This window comes from Lepidothrix coronata, unplaced genomic scaffold, assembly GCF_001604755.1.
Source record: "Lepidothrix coronata isolate B3197 unplaced genomic scaffold, Lepidothrix_coronata-1.0 Scaffold153, whole genome shotgun sequence".
Lineage (NCBI taxonomy): Eukaryota > Metazoa > Chordata > Aves > Passeriformes > Pipridae > Lepidothrix > Lepidothrix coronata.
Window position 1 is genome coordinate 1945523 of NW_016690333.1, and position 19680 is coordinate 1965202.

General features: G+C 39.7%; 1 protein-coding gene across 1 annotated transcript in view; it reads right to left on the reverse strand.

The window, feature by feature from the left end:
• VSTM2B (V-set and transmembrane domain containing 2B) overlaps window positions 1–19680 on the reverse strand; it is a 141631-nt gene that overhangs the window by 103640 nt on the left and 18311 nt on the right. The window contains exon 3 of the mRNA XM_017828833.1: window positions 14928–14979. The gene's annotated coding sequence lies outside the window, so the exon portion shown is untranslated. The remainder of the gene's footprint in view (window positions 1–14927; window positions 14980–19680) is intronic.

Sequence of the window (19680 nt, forward strand, 5' to 3'; positions counted from 1 at the left end):
TTTTTTTTTTTTTTTTTTTTTTCTCCCTTGCCCTCTTTGAAGTCTTTGGAACAGGGGTGGTTTTGGACTCCATGTGCCTCCTCCCTCCCACCTGACCAGGCTGCTGACACACAGAGCACAGGGCAGAGCTCTGTGGTTACTCTGGCCTTGATGGGTTCTTCCTCTGAGTATCTCCCAGTTGCATTTGGAGTGCAATGCCAGCCTGGCCTTGTGTCTTTTCCTTCTGAGGGAGGACTTCAGCCCAGCCAACTAAGTCACTAAGTACCATGTAAAGGAGACAGTGCCCACTGAGAGCAATAGGAACGTCCCTGGTGACTTCAAGAGCTTTGGCTCATGCCAGGACTGCCTTTGTCTTCACAGGAGAGTAAAAATTTAGGAACAACCTACAGATATTTTCTAATCAGAATATGAATAGATCACTAATATCAACAAGTTGACACTATGGAACAAGTGAATGAAACTGAAGATAAATGTGGGAAGCACAGTAACCATTCCATGTATCAACTAAAAAAAAAAAGCACTTTTCTAAATACTGGTAGAAAAAGCTGGGTTTTAAAGAGGTTTTCCTTTCCTCAACAAACATTATAAATAATTTATGCCTCATTATAACATGATTGGGGCAGACACTAATTCATTAGGCCTTCAGGGATTTGAGTAGAATCCTTTCAGATGAATGCAATCAGACCTTTGGTTATCACACATTCCTAAAATCATGCCATGGCTGTTGGTTCAATTATACTTTTTTGAATACTCCTCAAATACAAAATGATAAAAACTTCTTTAGCAATATCTTTACAACTGTGGTAATGCGTTATGAATTTAATTCCAGTGCACTCACACTGAAGGTACCCATTTTCACCCTCATTTAATACATTAGCCCCTGGGGGATTCATTTTGACAAAGAGAGTACATGCTCCGAAAACAGCTTCAAAAATTATGATACACTGCAAGTAATGTTCTTAATTTTGGAAACAGGGACTTGATTATGTTTGTAATTTCCAAAATTCATTGCCTGCTATTCTGTTCAAAATCTCCAAGCTACTAAGGAATAGCAATGCCCTTCTGGTAGGGCTGGCAGGACCTTCACCATATGGAGATTATCCTCCACGCAATAACATGATGAACTCAAAGCCCATTAAAAGCACTGCTGAAAGGACACAGGAAATCCTGAGCTTAAGAAAAGCTAGAAGGGGAAGGATGTCATTTAATTTTATTGACATGTTAGGGACACTTACTCTTTTCTTAAATTTCATGCTATCATTTTTAGTCAGATACCACTGTGCTAATATATGCATTTAGCTGTGCAGAATGGGAAAAAAAGAGAAGAAAGAACACCAAGCCTCTGTTTTCAAGTGTAGGAGACAAGTAACAATTGACTGCAAAACAGTGTGTGCTGACAATGCAAGTCTACAAATGGCTGACCATCTTGTCTGTGCTTTTGCAAAGCTTATTTTTAATAAGTGATTTAAAAAACAGTAAATATAATCTTTATGGAAAAAAACCACTAACTGATATGTAATAGTGTCTATTTTAAATGCCAATAAATGTCTTGCCAATGAATTACAAATGAAAACACATTTTATACATTAAAAAGTGGAAGTTTTGGCTTTACCTGTTCTTACATGGTACCAGTTATATGAACTACAAATTCATTTCTACCATTTATTCTATTAAATGCTCTTCAAAAGCATGACTTTCTATTCATAATACCTCAAGTTTATAATGGAATTGTATTGCTAGGAGACTGAGAAAACAGAAAGTTTCCAGACATCTCTGCTGAAAACCTACTGATAACTTTTGTAAAATGCAGATAAGTCACAATCTGGGTTAGATAAAAAATGGTCCTTCTGACTACAGTCTGTAGCTAATGAGGGGCAGCACATAACCCATAACAATGGGTTTTATTTCTCTCAGAGTTACAGTCTCACATTTCCATAATTCTGCTGTTTATAGTCTCTGAACTTAGAAGTTAGTTCTGCTGTGGGCCAGTTGGTGATATGCTGAACATTTTGGCCACGAACCCATGAAAGAACAGACCCATTTTAGAAGATAAGACCTACTGGCATCTCTAAGAAGTTACTTACATGTCATAGGAAGAAGTTAGTTACATATGTTTGCTGTTAAGCCTATGAATCTGATTAATTTTCTAAGGAGGATACTATAGCATCCCAGAAGGTAAGTATTAATTCTATGCCATTTTACAGATGGGAAAACCATCCACCAGGTCACTGAAAAATTTTGAGACCATAAGAGTGGAGTCCAGCCAAGCTTCCATCCTACTTGACACAGATTGTGTCTTTCCCTTATTTTTTATGCAGCAGAAATCTCACCTTTTTTTTTAAAAAATTAGCACTGCATTAACCCCTATTTACAATGATTGCTTCATTTTTGTATTCTGCTTACAACTAACAGCAATTCTCCTCTCTGCTTTCAGACTATATGGCTTGAGGAAATTTCTTGATCCTAGTTTCCCAGTCACAGGCTTTCCCTTTGTTGCAAAATCTCTACAAAACTGTTCATGTCAACATCCAGACATATTTTTTGTTGCCTCTACTAACACTTGTGCTATAACAGTTAACTTCTCAGTTATGTAAGGCATCTAAGAGTCAACTGCTTTACATATTGCTATAGAGTATCTTCTAGACATGGTTTCCTTGATATTGTACCTAATTCAGCACCTTCTAGATAACAACTAGATTACCTGGTAACCTCTGGCACCCCTCAACTGAAATATCAACAACAGAGAACCATCCACTTGTTTCCTACTCCGTGCAGAAATATTTTTGTTGCTGGGTAATACACAGCTTACAGAAAGTCACGTGTTTAATGAAATGAAAGACTGACTAAAAATAAATAAACAAACTGCTCTGCTACAAGCCTCTGATCTCCTCTGTGCTCCTTATGCTACATGATATTGGCTCTTTGGATGGAACCACAACTGACTCACAGAAGTGTAGGTATTTCCATTTAAGATTCTTACCTTCTCCTTGGAAATCTAGCTTGAATGCAGCTGCAGTGGTGAAAAGCAGAGAGGAAATGAAACACTGGCAGAAGCTTTTATTCACAAGAGCAACCAAGTCACATCCACGCAGATCCCATGGACTCTCACAGCTGAAGAACATCTTCAGCCAGCCAGAGACAGGTGAGCACAGAAAACCAATCCATCCTCTGCACAGCCTGCACAGACATTTCAGGGAGATCTCTCTATGGTCCTACCCCAGGACTGTGGGATGTCAGGACCTCAAAAACACAGGCACACACCACCTTTAATAGATAAAAGTTAAACTCACAGTTTTTCTTCTGTTTTTACAACTCTGAACACAACAGCAAAATTTAAATGCCCAAAAGCTCCCCTAACACTTTGGAAGCAAACAGAAAGCTGTGGTACATGCTAAGAAATTCTGTTACAGAAAACAGCAACATCTCAAAGAGCCAGCGAAGAGATCATGACTGTTACTCCCTCAGGGTACCACAGAATAATAGGAGCTCATTTGGAAACAGATAAAACCATGTGGCTGAATGAAGTCGAGCCTCCACTGTGGACTTCGACATGGTCAGTCCTTTCAGCAATATCTGCAGTACAGTTTTATGGTGCACATTCAGTCTGGCTGTAAAAAGAGATGTTACAGACAAAGTAAAAAAAAATTCATTCAAAATGATATTGATCAAATTGCAAGATCAGTGAACAGTGAAACAGGTATGTCTTCCTGTAGGTCTTTGTCACTGATTGACTGTAGAGCCATTAGTGTGAATGTGTTTTCCTAATGGGTGAGCAGAATTGACTTCTGAATGACAATGTTTCTCCTCCAGGCTCATACAGCCCAAAAAATGCAAGCTTCGCTGGACTTTAAAGAGCAATGGTTCTGACTGCCCCAGAGAGAACTCAATTTCTTTTTTCAAAGACAATATATTTGACAGTAAGTTTTATTTTAATTGTGACAGTTAAGTAGGAGGAACCTATAAACCCCTGACAAAAAGCAAAGCAACATATATTCCCAATGTATGGGAACTCTGTAATGTAATGGGCTTTTGCACTTTGCTTCTGTTTTCTTGTGCATCAATGACATGTACATCTCACTTTGTATCTCAACAATAGCTTAAGGAGCAAGCAAGCAGGCATGGTAGTTCTCTGAGAGGCTTACCAAGGGACATTTAAATGTGGGGAAGTAGATTAAAAGTTCAGAAAACAATGTGAAGAACTGAAAAGGACTCAAAATGCTTCAGCCAAATGACAGTGGTGCAACACTGACACGGCTTAAAAGGACTTTTCAAAGGGGATTCCCTGGTGTGCACACCCCACCAGCCTGCAAAATCTTTCCCTTCAGCATCTAGACCCACAGACCACATGGAACAGAAGTGAGACAGGAGCTATAACTGGGACCTGAGGAATCTGTGAGTGTTTGGGAGTACTGTGGGAATTTCCCCAGTGTGAGCAATGCCAGTCCAGCAGCAGGAGCCATGGAAGCTCCTGGATTCATTGCTCTCGAGGACACCCAGGTGTGCATGGCTTTATGCACCTGAGCAATCCAGCAAGTGGAATTTTTCAGCCCCCTTCTCCACAATCATACACAGTTAAACTATTAATGGAGAAAAAAAGAAAACTCAGCTTTATGTCTGACCAGCAAAGCTGCCAGAGGTCCCACAGAACACTTAACAATTAGTTTTTACAGAGCATTGTAGGCAGAAACCTTGAAGCCTGATGAGGTTTAAAGTCAATATTTCACTGTCTGAGAAAATAAACTGCTCTGGTTATTGCTCATACTGACTTCATGTCCATTCAACAACCATACAAATAAATTATCTGTCACTTCTGATATTCTTGTCATTTCCAGAGATATTGCATATTTTAATGCATTTATATAGGAATAATTTATCAGATACGTTGATAAGAACTCAGCTAATCTAGAGAGTACTAAATCCTTCACCACTGCTGAGAAGGACTACAGAAAATCTGAAGGATTGGAGGGGAAAAATGTTGCCCAAGTAGTTTCCATTCTGCAGCTCTGCCCTGCTGTAGAGTGCACTTGCACAATGAAGCTTCTGGGATATTACAGATTATTCTTTAAAACTTCATCTGGTAAGTGCAGTTCAATTTAAATAAACTGGTAAATATTCCTGAATGAACATAACTGATTGTTACTATACCTGGCACTAAAATTTAGGAGTAGATAGCTGCAAATAAAATAAAATGTGTTGTTCTCTAATAATCAGTTTGATGTCTGTCCTTTCTTTGAAGACTAAATTCTCAGGCATCTACAAGAAGAATAAGTTTGGCTTTGCAATCCTAAATCAAGGAGCCTTTCCTCTTCCTTTCAGTCCTTTTCCACCTTCCTGTTCAAACCACTTTCCTCTCACTGAGGTAAGAGATTAAATAGGTTACATTAATTACAATACCTTTCCTCTGCCACAAAGGTTCCCAACAGGCCTTGCATAATGTGGCTTCAAAGTTCTGAGGGGTCCCAACTGCTGATAAAATTAACAGGAAATGAGTGCACTGCAACTTGCAGAGTTAGGTCCATGTGATAACACTTGGGCAACATCAAATCACTGTCGTCAGTGCAGAAATTAAACCACTTCCAATATGAAATATGGAACAGCAACATTTCTCCTCTTATTCTTTCAAATGCAGCAGCAGATCCCAAGTGGTAGGGGAAGGGAGTAACATTCACCAGGTTTGAACATCTGTCTCTGAAACAGTTTCGTGCTTCCAAACCCCGCCCAGTATGACATTAAAGAGAAAGAAAAAAGAAAAAAAAAGGTGTCTAAGTTCAAAAATTAAGCTTCCTTAGAGTTTGAAATAACAGATATTGTACATAGAGGACAACCTCTCCAAATGAAAATGTCTCCCTGCACAAATGATAAAATGTAATCTTAGAACCAAAAAAATAAAAGTAGGTGCAGCTGGTTCTTTTCATAATTTTTGAAAGCATAAGAAAATTAGATCAAATACATTATGAAACAGATGTTCTATATGAAATAAATGTTCTACTAATTTAAGAGGAAATTGGAAGCAGACATTAAAGGGCTATATGATGTAGAAAATCATTGGAGACCGCTACTGATAATTGCTAATTACAGTCATTACTAATGCTTTGTCATGCAGGAGTTACAGGTCAATCCCTAACTCTAGACCTTGTTCCCTTGCTCTATGTAATAGTGACCCAGTTGTACCGTCAGAGGAAAGGTTTTGTCAGCACTTCCACTATAAACCTCTTACTGGGACTTGAAACTTTGTCATCAAAATGCACTTCGGGGTGAAAACTGGTGTGGAAAGTCCCAGTCTAACAAAATCACAGTAAGCATGTTGCAAATATTAAATCAGAGAAAGGCTGAGGTTGGACAGGACCTGTGGAGATCATCTCATCCAACCTCCTTGCTCAGAGCTGTGTCCAATGGAGACTCAAATATCTCTATACAGGGAAAATCCAAAAACTGTCCAGAGAACCTGGTCCGGTGTTTGACTGTCCTTACAGAAAAACATTGTTCTCATGGTTATATCAGTTATATTCAATTACATTATCGATCACATATTATGTATCATATTTAAGAAAATAAGTTTTAAGTTGGCAAGAATTATTACTATTGCCAGCTCACCATGACCTGACTATCTGAAAAGAACGAAACCATAACTCATTGCTGAGGTGCCTCTGCATTTGAGACAGGTTTCATGTGTGACTCACGTACACTGGACCGCTGCCATTGTCAGTGTTAAATTTGGCATGGCCAGAAAATCAATTAAATTTGAATTTTCAAGCCAAAACCATGGCTCTAGTATTTGATAAAACGCTGTGTAAAATTTTAAGTGCCTAAAGGTGATGACTTCTCTCAGTAATCCAGCTGTAAGGAAAAAAAAAAAAGAGCACTGGAATGTGATTTCCTTTAATCCCCTTGACATAAACAATGGAATAATTTTACTGAAATTTAAAAACTAAGAAAGATGGCCAGACATTCACTGTAAGAGATGTCAAGCAAGACTGCAAAAGGGTAAAACACAGTAAAATAAACCCAGGAATGTATAAATGAATTTTTGCATTTAAGGAACAGGTACTGAAAGGAAAAATACAACTATTTATATACAATACTATAATACCACCTAGTCACATGCACTGTGACTAGGATTACTCATAAAATCTTTTTTCCTCATAGAGTTTGGTTTAAGTACATTATCTGAAAAAGTGCAAAAGATAGTTAACTCATTAATCTAAACTCCATGTTGTTTTAACACAATTTTACTATGTTTTGATCATTTTCTCAAATTGCATCAGTAAAGTTCTCAAGTTGTTTTTTATCAGTACATTGTGGAGAAGTTATTATAGTGATAAACTTTTAAATCTTATAGGCAGTTGTGGGATCATCCATGCATTACTTTTTGCCTGCTTGTTCTATCACTTCAATCTCCCTTCCAAGTCTCCCATTATCTCAAGCAGATGCTTACAAATCCTGTGTATAGTTTTGTTTTTATTTGTGGAAAGACAGACTTCTTTTGGTCCCTCTAGTTTTTGCTGGACAATGCTCAGTCATTGATCACCACTGATTTTTTTGATATTTTTAATGATAGAAATGTTCACATTTCCTCTTTTATTCCTTTTCTTATTTTTTTGGTAACATCTGCACATCATCTGTCTACTGTGATAGTCATTACATATTTAGAAGACAGATAACAATAATTCTGACAGCGGAGTAGACATGATCCTGTGTATTTGACCTAAAGCTCTATTCAGGGCCCATTTGAAAATGGGGTTATTTGTGGCATTCTTCAATTCTCTTATGACTCATACATTTTTTTTGAGGCCACAAAGACAATACAAAAGCTCACATATGACATGTTTAATCATACTGATATCCTGGGCTGATATAACCTCTGCAATCCATTCTCTCAACAAGCAGCTGGGAAAAATAGATGCCAGATTTATTGATTTCATACAGGGCCTAGGCCACTGGCAAATAATTAGGTATGGAACTGCTCTTTGTTCTTCTATTCAGTTCTCTCCTCCACAGAAGAAATGGAGCCTTCCTCCCAACACAAAAAGCAACAGGCTTGCAATCTGCGTCTGCAAATCCAGTGCTGCCACAGAGCACTTAACACAAACTTACTTGGTTGTTTTGTTAAAAGACTGATTCCACTCACATACACACAGAAAGAAAGAAAATCCATACTGAGAGAAAGCTCTAATTAACAGATTTCTCTTGAGCACAGATGAGTACCCAGAGATGAAAAGGCTCAGATTACCTACTTCATGCTGATAAAGTGCAAAATGAAACCCTGATCAGCTTTGGAAAGGCATTCCATTGCATTTAGCTACACCATTACGAATGAACAAAACAGATTTGGCTGAAATTACTTATTAAGAAATGAAACAAGGAATAGGTGGGGAGGGTTCGGTGGTGGGGGTAAGGAGATTATATTTTTGTTTGGGGTTTGTTTGTTGGAGGATTGTTTGTTTTGTTTTGTTTTGTTTCTATAAATTGAACTACTCAGGCAAGATGGAAAGTTTATTTTCAAACTTCTTAAAACTGAGTTTTTCTTACTAGTCTGCTTATCTATCCATGGTGCTGATCTTAACTGAGAGTCTTGCATGCCCCCCGTTTAGCTCTGTAAATCTTCAAGGTAGTGTCCACGAGCTTTGAATTCCACCTACATACAGACAAAAGCATCTCTCCACCAATGCCGGGGTTGTTCACTGTCTCCCATACACGTGGGACTGTGAGCAACATATAGACTATGGAAAGGGATCCCTCATATACAGAGTTGAGCTATGCAAACAGTCTGGAGACAGAGAAATCTCCAAGATCTCTCTCCCCAGAATCCTCACTTCCAGCAGAACAAAACCTCTATTCTTTTGTATGTTCTTTTGGTGCTTTAGTCTTCTGTTTCTGCCTCTATTTCCCTGCAGCTGTGCTCATGCCTGTTCCAGCACCCCCTTCAAACTCCTTCCAAACCAGAGATAGCAAAGCCTGCAACAAACTTCCCCACATCCAGGATGGTCCTTTCAGCCTGGGAGTCTAACATTTGACAGAAATATTAAATCATAACAGTTAACAATTCAGTGAGAGTCCAAGTACGGCAAATGCAACACTCTCAGGCGTTATGGGGACTCTCTGAACCATATGACAACTGGTGCTAATGCTTAACAAATGTCTTCCAAATACTGTGAAAAGAATATGGTTTCGTTGATATGCTGTTCTGATGGATTTGTGGAATGAAAGTCACTGCATAGCTGCATTTCTGAGACAAGTTTTATACCTCATTAAAGCAGTACATAAGCTGTACAATTATACATCCATATGTCACTGCCAAATTTATACTCTTTTACATACTGTTAGATTAAGATGGTTTCACTTCATTGCTCTGCAAATGGACTTTTGAAAGAATATTTCACTCAAATTTTTGTGCAGCACTGACAGGCAAAGCACATGAAAGAACATGGGGTTCCTTGTATGAATGCAGCACCTACAATGTGCCCTGAAATAAAAAAACATGACATGAAGAAACAATTTTTACACTCTTCCACTACAGTGACCTTTTCAAAGTGTAGGCTGTAGTCCAGTGTCCCCTTCCCCCACCAAGAGGCACCATTTCAGAACCAATTCCACTGGATTATGCTATAATGCACTGTGATGTCTCTTGATCTGACCCACTTCTTCAAGTCTGATGGGTTTTTGTTTACACTGGAAGACATCTGATCCAAAGCAGCAGGAGGATTACATCACTGTCTAATTAGAATAACTTTTCAATTTATAGTGAGTAATGAATACACACCATTGGATGCTGCTGTCTAGTGGACTGCACGAAGAACCAGCAGAACTCAGTTCTGCCCCTTAAGGCAAAAATGAAAACAAAACAAAACAAAAAAGGAAAACAACCCCAAACCTTTAGCTGATATCATGTATCTAGCTCTCTGTCACACAGCCTGCTTTTACGCTTTCGGTTGTCATTTCTTTCCCTCCTGAAAGAGACTGCTTTGCTGCATACACTCATATCAAGAGACTTGTCTAGCAGCTACAGCAAGGCAGAAAATTCACTTCATGTTTGAGAGGTGAAAGACCAGATAGAGCTAAAAATTTCAAAGGCAATGTTGCCTCCCCCCCTCCCTTTGCCCCAGCAAAGCTATCTCAGGAGTAACTGAAGTGAGTCTCCAAAATTGATGCATTTGCAAAATTTGTATGGTTCTGGCAAAACTGAAGCCATAGGTTTTTGTGTAGAACATTTTCAGGGAACCATACAGGATCATTCAATCCTGTAACAATAAATATACCTACATATAGGGTGCAAGGAAAAACATCATGGATAGGAAACAAACCGGATAATTAAAGGAGAGGGCAAAGGTAGCAAGCAGTAGTCATAAAAGCTTGAAGGAATTATGAATACCCTGGACAGACTTTTCCCCACAGGTGACTGCAGAATGTCTCTGCAATTGCTCTTCCTTGGTTTAAGAACAGAGATGCATTTATTGCATGTAGCTTGTTCTTATGGCAAAGCCAGATGGGAAGCTTGTAGGGCTGCTACTTAACACAACTGCTTACACATGAAGCTGCATTACAGGAGAAAAGCTGTGTGAAAAGGATCAAAATGATGAAATGCATCTGGCTTAGTGCACAGCAGTAAACAGAGGCAAATATATTATGGTAGTTCAATTACTGATAGGATACTAGAGCCTATTCAAGACTTAATATTTAATTATCTTTAGACTACATCAGTTGTTAAGCTGTCAGCAGCGTCTGTAGAGGCTACATAGGTGGACATCTGCTACAGCCTGAGAATACCACACACCAGCAGAGCTGTTTGCCACAAATACACAGGAAGAAATTCAGGAACTCACATTACAACTACATCTTTCACATAAAACATATTTACAACAGGGATACGTATCTTGGATCACCCTGAAGCTGGTAGGAGGCAGAAGGACAAACTGCACTGACTGGGGGCTCACTGGAGGGAGTAGTGAATCCTGAGGTAAGGGAGATGAAAGAGCACTGTTTAAATAAATCCTCTGCACTCAACCACCCCGACATCCAGCTGAAACTAAGCTTACCTACCTCTCTTGCATGCAAAATATTGTTGTGACAAATCATTCAGTTTGCAAAGTCAAGTCCAGTTAAGCTTAATTTGGCTTCTTCAAGCAGACACTACAGCACTCTGCATGCACAATTCCATGAATGTATGCTTTTTTCCTACCCCAGGAACATCCTCAGTTGGACAACTCTCACAGACAGCAGCCCTAAGTACTCCACTGATCCCAGGTGCTGCCACCCCAAGCACCCACCACCTGTACCAGCCCTTCTGGAACTTGCTTGATTAAAACAGGTCTGAATGTATCCCTGAGCCCGGGTATGTGTAGGAAAAGTGAGGTCTTAATCAGAAGCCAGCTCAGCCTCTAACAAAGCACATGCTTTGTAACTCAGTAACATGACTAGATTTAGCTGGATTCTTATAAGAATAACAAAAAAGGCTCATCCCCAGCAACAGAACAACCCTCTAGACAATGTGTCTGGTCTGAAACGTGGAAGTGTGAGAGCTTTCCAGCCAACAATTAAGAATGTAGTCTCCTTCCAAGAAAAAGCTCAATTATTTCTGCTGACAGAGCCTCAAATTCATCCCATAGCAGCAGCCAAGTATACTTCAGCTTGACAAAGCTCAACTGAGCAGAAACAAATCTTACAAAATGGACATACAAAGAAACCTTAAATCTAGGAAGCACAACCAGCTACATCTACATCATATCTTACAGGCCTGCATTTCCTCTGCACTGCACAGTGACAGCAAAGCACAGCACAGCTAAGTGCATCGCTTTTTAATGATCTTTGAGAAGTTAAAGAGGACAATAAGTTTCTTCCTAGCTAAGCCATATGTCTGAAATGGTGAGGAATGTGAACATCTGCAGTGGATTGAAAACAGCCTCTTGCACTCTATAGCATTTGCAGAATTCTTCACCCTCTTTAACGGGCACCAAGTAATAGCAATGCTGCACCATAAATGTTCCTTTCATTTGTGAGATGATCAATTATCAGCAATCCCAAAAGCACATTCCCTCATGATGCTAAAAAACTGAAAATGTAGGGTTTGTGTTTGCATATTGTACACAGTTTGAGTACAGAACTAGCCAAATATGTCCAGTCATCCTTTTGCATGGCAAGTCAGTGTATTTTAACCATCTTTTAGGTCACTAAGTACACAGGGGAGATTTATAGCAATTGATAATGGATAAGGTGACTTTGTAATTTTGCAGGAAGAAGCTGAAACTTTCCATTCCTTCTTGTCAGGTCTCTAGGGCCATTAGGATTTGGTACTGTAAATGAACCTTAAAGATTTGTTTAAACTACACCTAGATTTGGCTAAGTAATTTTTTTTCTTAATACAAACTGTTTCTTTGTCTTCTACAAGGTCATACAGCAGGGATTTAGGGTTATTAAGTTGGGGTTTTTTTTTTTAATTTGTGTTTTGCATTTGTTTTAAACATAATTTCTTTTCTGTATTTTTTTTGGCTCTAACCTTCCAGTGTGGGTTAAAGACGCAAGTATTAAAATGCAAAGTCAAATACAAGTTATTTTCACAAGCACTAATGTAAAAAAAGGTCTATTTTCCTATTTTCTAGACTAATATTTACCATCTTTGACAGATTGATTGCTGAGCAGATTGCTGCATATTTCAGCATTATCTTTTAACAACTTGACAGATCCACCTATTTTCCTGTGATTATTTTATCCCAAGCTGGAAGCCTAATACTTCCTTTTTGACACGCTGAATCACAGGATTTGTAGCATAGCACAGACTCTTGTGATTTATTGTTAGTATTTTGATGATGCTTTACAGAGCACATTTGGATTTCCAGCAGTGTTGCTTTGTTAGGCCTGATCTGCTCAGAAATACAGCCAGCAGCCCCAGTAGTACAGATCAGTACAGATCCCTGGGAGGATCTGTATTCCACCAGCAGAAGCACAAGTGAGGCAGCCACCTGAAAGGCTTGAATTGAGGATCAGGAGGTCACTCGGGAACCATTGACTACTGCAACAGCAAGGAGGGCCTGCTTTCTTAGCAGAGAAGGAAATCTTGGACAAGTTAATTCTGGATATTCAGTAAATGCCAGCAATTTCCTCTGCCAATTGTTTAAATATACAGCATAGAAGCACGGGATGGACAGCTAAAAATGCACACAGACACAGCACAATAGCAGAGGGAATATACGGTTCCACACAAAGATGTTCTGTTGTAAATGCAAGCAAAAGACATAAAGCAAATTGCTTTAATAGCAACTACCCTTTCAAGGAAGTGCATCATACACAATTCTGCCACCCAAATCCAGAGAGTGAAAAATTCTTCACATTGTTCCTCCAGTCACTTCAGCTTTCTGTGTTTTCAGATTATAACTGGTAATTCTGCTAATTATTTCCAGCAAGGTTCCTAGGGTTGTTACAGAAAGGATTTTGCAACCAGTGAAGCACACTAGAAGCTTTATTTATTTTCATAATGATTGCATATTCATAGGAAGCAATACTGGAAGGGACCTCCTGGGTCATCAAATGCAACTCCCTGCTATCACAGGCAGCCACACAACACAGACACTTCATAAACAAGCAAGTTCCATCTTAGAAGTAATTTGATTTCTTGTCCCCACTACTCTAAATGGAAAGTTGCTCCAGAACCTCAACCTTCTCATTACCAAATTAAATTTATTTGTAGAAAGTTTATATCAGTTCTGGTGCCAACGCTGCCCTTTAACTCAACATTTCTACCTTCCATTTGATCCATTTATAGAGAGCAACCACAGCTGCTCCCATTCTACCTTTGCCATATCATATAAAGTACAGTGTATACCCACACAACCGTTTATATACTAAACTAGTCTCTTTAATTTTCAGAGACCCTTTTTTAAGCCCTGGGAAAGTCTGTGCCACACTAGAGCACCCAGCTTGAGGCTTTTTTAGGGTAAGACAACCTGACTGGTTGGTGTTTTGTCAGCCATACCAATTTACATCAACTGAAAGCAAGAAAAGAAACACAAATCACCACGTCTAATGACTGTCTAATGTCATGCAGGTGAGCACTGTGAAGTCAGTCAAAGCCTGCAGATGCCTAAAATTGTGAATGGAAACTCTTTATCACTATGAGATGTTACGTAGAAGTCATATTTCTCCAGGTCCCTCATCATGCCAGCACGTAAGAGATTTTTGTGAGCCTAACACATTTATAATGAGACAAACACCTAGTCAGGGCATGTCTAAGGAATGGGAATACCTGTTACCGAGACCCCAAGGCCACATTTCGTGCTCTGGGAGTGGTGGCAGAGGATGGAGACACAATGCAAAAGTAGCCCCAGGAGACTCCTGGTCCCTGTGTGCACTTGCTGCCCTCAGTGCTCACCACAAAGTGATGTGGGACAAAAGGCAACTGTACCAGTCCACAGACAGGAGCTCCAAGGGAAGAAAGCAGGAATTCTGCTATGCCTGAGCATCCAGCCTGCACTGTTCAGGAAAGCTGAGTATCTTGCAAGTACTCTGAATGTCTGAGTGTGTTTCCTCTGTGCACCTGTACTTTAACACAGCTGTGGGGCTGGAGCCAAGAAAAACAGTTTTGAAGCAGTGAAGTTACAACATAGCTCCAGAGTTACACTGACATCAGACCCGTAAGTTTCTTGTTGAAACTTCCATTGGGATAACAAGAAAATCAAATTTTGTGATTTGAGGGCACCAGGGCATAATTCACATTAAAAAAACCCCTAGTCTTTACTGAAAAACCTTCAGTATAGATTATATTATCCTCCTTTTCTGTACTGTGGCACAGATGACTTGTAGCTACAGCATAAACACATGTACACAAATTAACATTTTCTGCCAATTTTATCAGGTACAATAAGCAGCAGCAGGCTTCTCTGGAAATAAGGGAGCAAAAGGGCATAGCTCAGAATGGCTACAGAAGAGTTGCCACTTACCTCTAGTTTGCCCAGGTGAGGTCCACTTCTGGCTTTTCTTTGATCAGCATATCTGTAAAAAATACAGATGTTGCAGATGATGTAGATATTTCAGATATTATACAGCAGTTCCCTCTCAGAATACTTCCTGGGGATTGAGAAGTCACAGGCCTAAAGCTCTTGTGTATTAAAAGGTGTAGATATTTTCTCGATACTTAAATGCAAGTAGATAACTTCATAGCAGAGTCCCCTAAACCTTCAGAAGAACTAAAATTCATTTACAACAACACTGATAGACATATTTATTACTCAGAAAATACTGATTGGCTTAGAAGGGAATTTTAAGGTATTCCCTACATCTACATTAGAATATAAGAAATTCCGGTTACAAATATGTGATGTAAAATGAACTATTGAATCAACTGAGCAACAAGCTCTGAAAACTGGCAGAAAAAGATGAATAATGTAAAAGGATTTTTTGATCAATAAGGTAGGAGTAAAATGCATTACTAAATATGAGATCTGTCAGACAGAATAAGACACCTTAATAAACCTGTTTGTGTCAACTCATAACCAGCTAGATTTGAATCAAGATTACGATAATGCAAAAAGCAGACAGTTGGAAGAGGAAAGCAAGTTTGAATTACCAGAAGATAAACATGCACGGAGTGAATTTTACAGAGAAGATTAGGAACACTTATTGTGAAATAGCCTGATGTGAGCTCTATAGATTGCCTAATAAAAGTGTGTTAACAATAATATCAGAAACGAAAGAAAAGAACCTGTAAAAAAACTGACGGGTTTGAAACGGGTAAAAGCACTATGGCAAGATTATGAGTCCATTTTAACCTTTAACCTTTTCAGAAACTGAATTCAAAGATAGGAGAGTTACCTCCTGCCAAGGTAAGGAGTATTTTTTTCTACATAAATCAGTATTTTACATATGTAAAAAAGAATATGGAGAACAACCAAGAAGAAAACACTTCTCCCCAGTTCCTGACTTCAGCCCATAAGGCCTCAGAGCTGGAGAGCTAATGCCTGGTAGTGCTTGGTGTGGGGCTGGAAATGGCACAGCTGCAGCTCCCACGCTGCTCCTCTGCTTTCCAACTCAACTGCAAATTGCCTGGTAAGAGGCACCAGGCTGGAAGCTGTCACACTCAAAACAGCTTTAACAGAGTTACAAGTACTAACTTATAGCCTCAGACAGCTTCTAATCAGTGTATTGACAGTGAGTGGGAAGGCACTAACTTTGGAGATATCAATTTAAATTATTTGCTCCACAACAGAATTGTTAGGTAACTTCAGGCAAATCATTGAAGGCTTTACAGCCTTAGTTAGCCAGACACAGGAGCCCAAATCCAGTAAATCTTCATACAGACATGCCCATAGCAAAGCCCCAAATGTACTGCTTTATCTTCCAGGCTATTGTAGGCACAGGGTTATTGAATTCACCACAGATGCCACTGGACAAATTCAAAAAGTAGCTGGCACTCATTCAACTGCAGCATGGGATGTCACCCCACTCCTCGAGAAGCGGGCCATGGGAACCTCACAAGGCTTAACAAGAGCAAGCACAAGGTGCTGCACCTGGGTCAGGGCAACCCTGGTATCAGTCCAGGCTGGGGGTGAAGAGGATGAGAGCAGCCCTGGGGAGAAGGACTTGGGGGTGCTGGTGGGTGAGAGGCTGGAGCTGCCCCAGCCATGTGCTCTGGCACCCAGAACCCCTGTGTGCTGGGCTCATCCCACAGCCGGGGCAGCAGGGCAGGGGGGGATTCTGCCCCTCTGCCCCCTCAGGTGACACCTCACCTGCAGAGCTGCCTCCAGCCCTGGGGTCCCAGCACAGGGAGGACATGGAGCTGCTGGAGTGAGCCCGGAGGAGGCATCAAGAGGATCAGAGGGATGAGCAGCTCTGCTACGAGGAAAGGCTGGGAGAGTTAGGATTGTTCAGCCTGGAGAAGAGAAGGCTTCAGGGTGACCTAATTGTGACTTTCCAGTGCTGGAAGGGAGCCCACAAGAAAGGCTCTTTTACAAAGGCATGTAGTGACAGGACAAGGGGGGAATGGCTTCAGACTGAAAGAGAGTAGGTTTAGATCAGATATGAGGAAGAAATTCTTCCCTGGGAAGGTGGGGAGGCCCTAGCACAGGTTGCCCAGAAAAGTTGTGGATCCCCCATCCCTGGAAGTGTTCAAGGCCACGTTGGATGGAGCTCTGAGCATCCTGGGATAGTGGAAGGTGTCCCTGCCCATGGCAAGCGAGTTGGAACTGGATGATCTTTAAGGTCCCTTCCAACCCAAACCATTTGGCACTTAGTGCCATGGTCTGGTAACCACGGTGGTGTTGTATCAAGGGTTGGACTTCATGACCTCAGAGGTCTTTTCCAACCCAGTTGATTCCATGACTCTGTGATTCTGGAAAATGTCTGGGAGACCTTGTAGCACATCAGTTCTGCCTTACCTCTGGGTTCAACCCTAAACAGAATGACTCTGTGATTCCATGATTCTGTGATTCTGGAAAATGTCTGGGAGACCTTGTAGCACATCAGTTCTGCCTTACCTCTGGGTTCAACCCTAAACAGAGATATTCTGTTCAAAAGTTCGAAACTGTGACAGTGTGGTCCTAGGAGATACCTGAACTTTACAAATAAAGTACTTTTGAAGTTTTGAAAGAAGTTTATCTGCACGGGCAGAGAGAGATGGAAGGTTAAGCCTCCATTAAGAGCAGATGGTAAGAGCTCTCTTGCTCCCTGTCTCTCAATCTCCATTGACAAAAATGGATATTAATATTGCCTAATTCACAGAGAAGAGTGAAGTGATCCAGGATTATTACAGCTATGAACTGCTATATAAGCATAACAAATGGCTATATATTCCCACCAATTCATCACACACTTACAGCTGGATAAAATATTCTTTGTTACATACTTCTAGCTAAATTAGTGCTAACTATAGCTTTCAGGCAAAGTCATAAGTACTTTGGTTGGATTTCTTCAAAAGAATAGTCATAGAGGAAAGAATTTGTACTTATTCATGCAAATCAAAGGTATTTCAAATGTTGCTTTAGTTGAAATTATACCTCTTCAACAAATAGGATGTAAATATTTCCATTAAATGCTTTTAAAAAGTAGATTCTTTGAGGGGTTTTTTTTGCTACATCAATATTTATGTATTTCTGATTGAATAAATCTATTTCCTGGGTCCAAATACTTGTAGTGTATCCTAAATGTTCTAAATAAAAATCTACCATGTTTGAGAATAGCTTGTATATGTAAGAAACAGTGTTCTGTAGGTTGAATAACTACAGTTTATAATTGAAAACTCATCTTTTTCTAGAAGCATAGCTGTCATCAGCAGACATCTTGAGCACTTAAAAAGAACATCTCCCAGTTTTTCCTGAGGCTTCTTCAGGAGCACAAAGAGATGGTATTGCTTCTGAAATCTGTACATCAGTGCTTCTGCCATTCTGCTGTCTATCTTGTATGTACCTGCTCTACACATCTGGTCTGGGCTGCTGGATTGCTATTCATCCTTTTATACTGCTGGGAGGTGTCCCTGGGGAATGATATCTCTACAGCTACTGTACAACTCGAGGTTACAATCTCAGTAACACCTTCTGCTATAATTATGTTTAGACTGGTGCTTTAAAACTATCCATTTCATTAATTCTCAATTTGGAGCCTGAAGCAAGGAGCTGAACATCCTACTACACACAGAATGTCTGAGAGAACAGATTTGAAAGTCCCAGATGGATTTCTTCAAATAACAACAAAGAGCAGAAACAACAACAACAACAAAACCTTCCAAAGGTGCTTTTCTCAAATATAAGGTGTCAGCCCCTAAGCATAAAGATGCAATTAATTTTTAAGGATTCCTCATTACACATAAATATCCTAAACCTCTGAATGTTTGGTCCATTCTCTCCTTAAAGGCCTCAGAAGGGAGAGAGGGACAACATTTACTAACTTCATAATGTGAAGTTAATAATTCTAGATTCTAGCAAGAAAGATTTGATGCTTCAAAAAAGATGCCCTCTCACTCTTGATGAGATCAATTTATCTGGAATAGACAAAGTAATTTAGAGGACACAGAAAAGTTATCACATAAAGTTACTAAGGGAAATTTAAATCAGAGCTTTGATTATAAGTCGAATAGACAGCAGAAAGTGCAGGTTTTAGAAACTTTACAAGTGCCATTTAGGCCTATCATTCTTACTGCTGAAATATTCCTTTGAAAGAACCTCCCTTTAATCCATGTTAATCCATAAATTGCTTTCATGACCAGCACTTATCTAAAATGTGACCAGAATTCTTGGAACTACAGAGATAGGTATAAAGCAACAAAAACATCTATTACACATGCTTTGAAGTTGCAAAGTTCAGTCTCACTCAGAACAGTTTAATTAAAAGCAATTACTTCATATTAAGCCTTTGCACCAAAAAGGGTGGGATTTTCATCGCATGGATCGCTCTTAACCTGGAAAGTTTCTCACTGATTGAGGCAGCGTGTGTTCTGAGTCAATCCTCCTGCAAGATCTGGCAAATGGGCTGCCAAAACATTACTGTGCTGCTGCTGTATAGCACCATCCATCATTGTACAGGTAATCCCAACAGTTCTGAACCTGTCAAGTCTCAAAACCTTCCCCTTATAGTTTCTTTGCAGGGATGTCCTAGACTAAAAGAAAAGGAGAAAACCAATAAATTAACCTGAACCTGTTCCTTCTGCTCCTTCTAATATTTCCTAATTCAGCCTTACATTAATGTTTGTCTCAAAGCTTAATA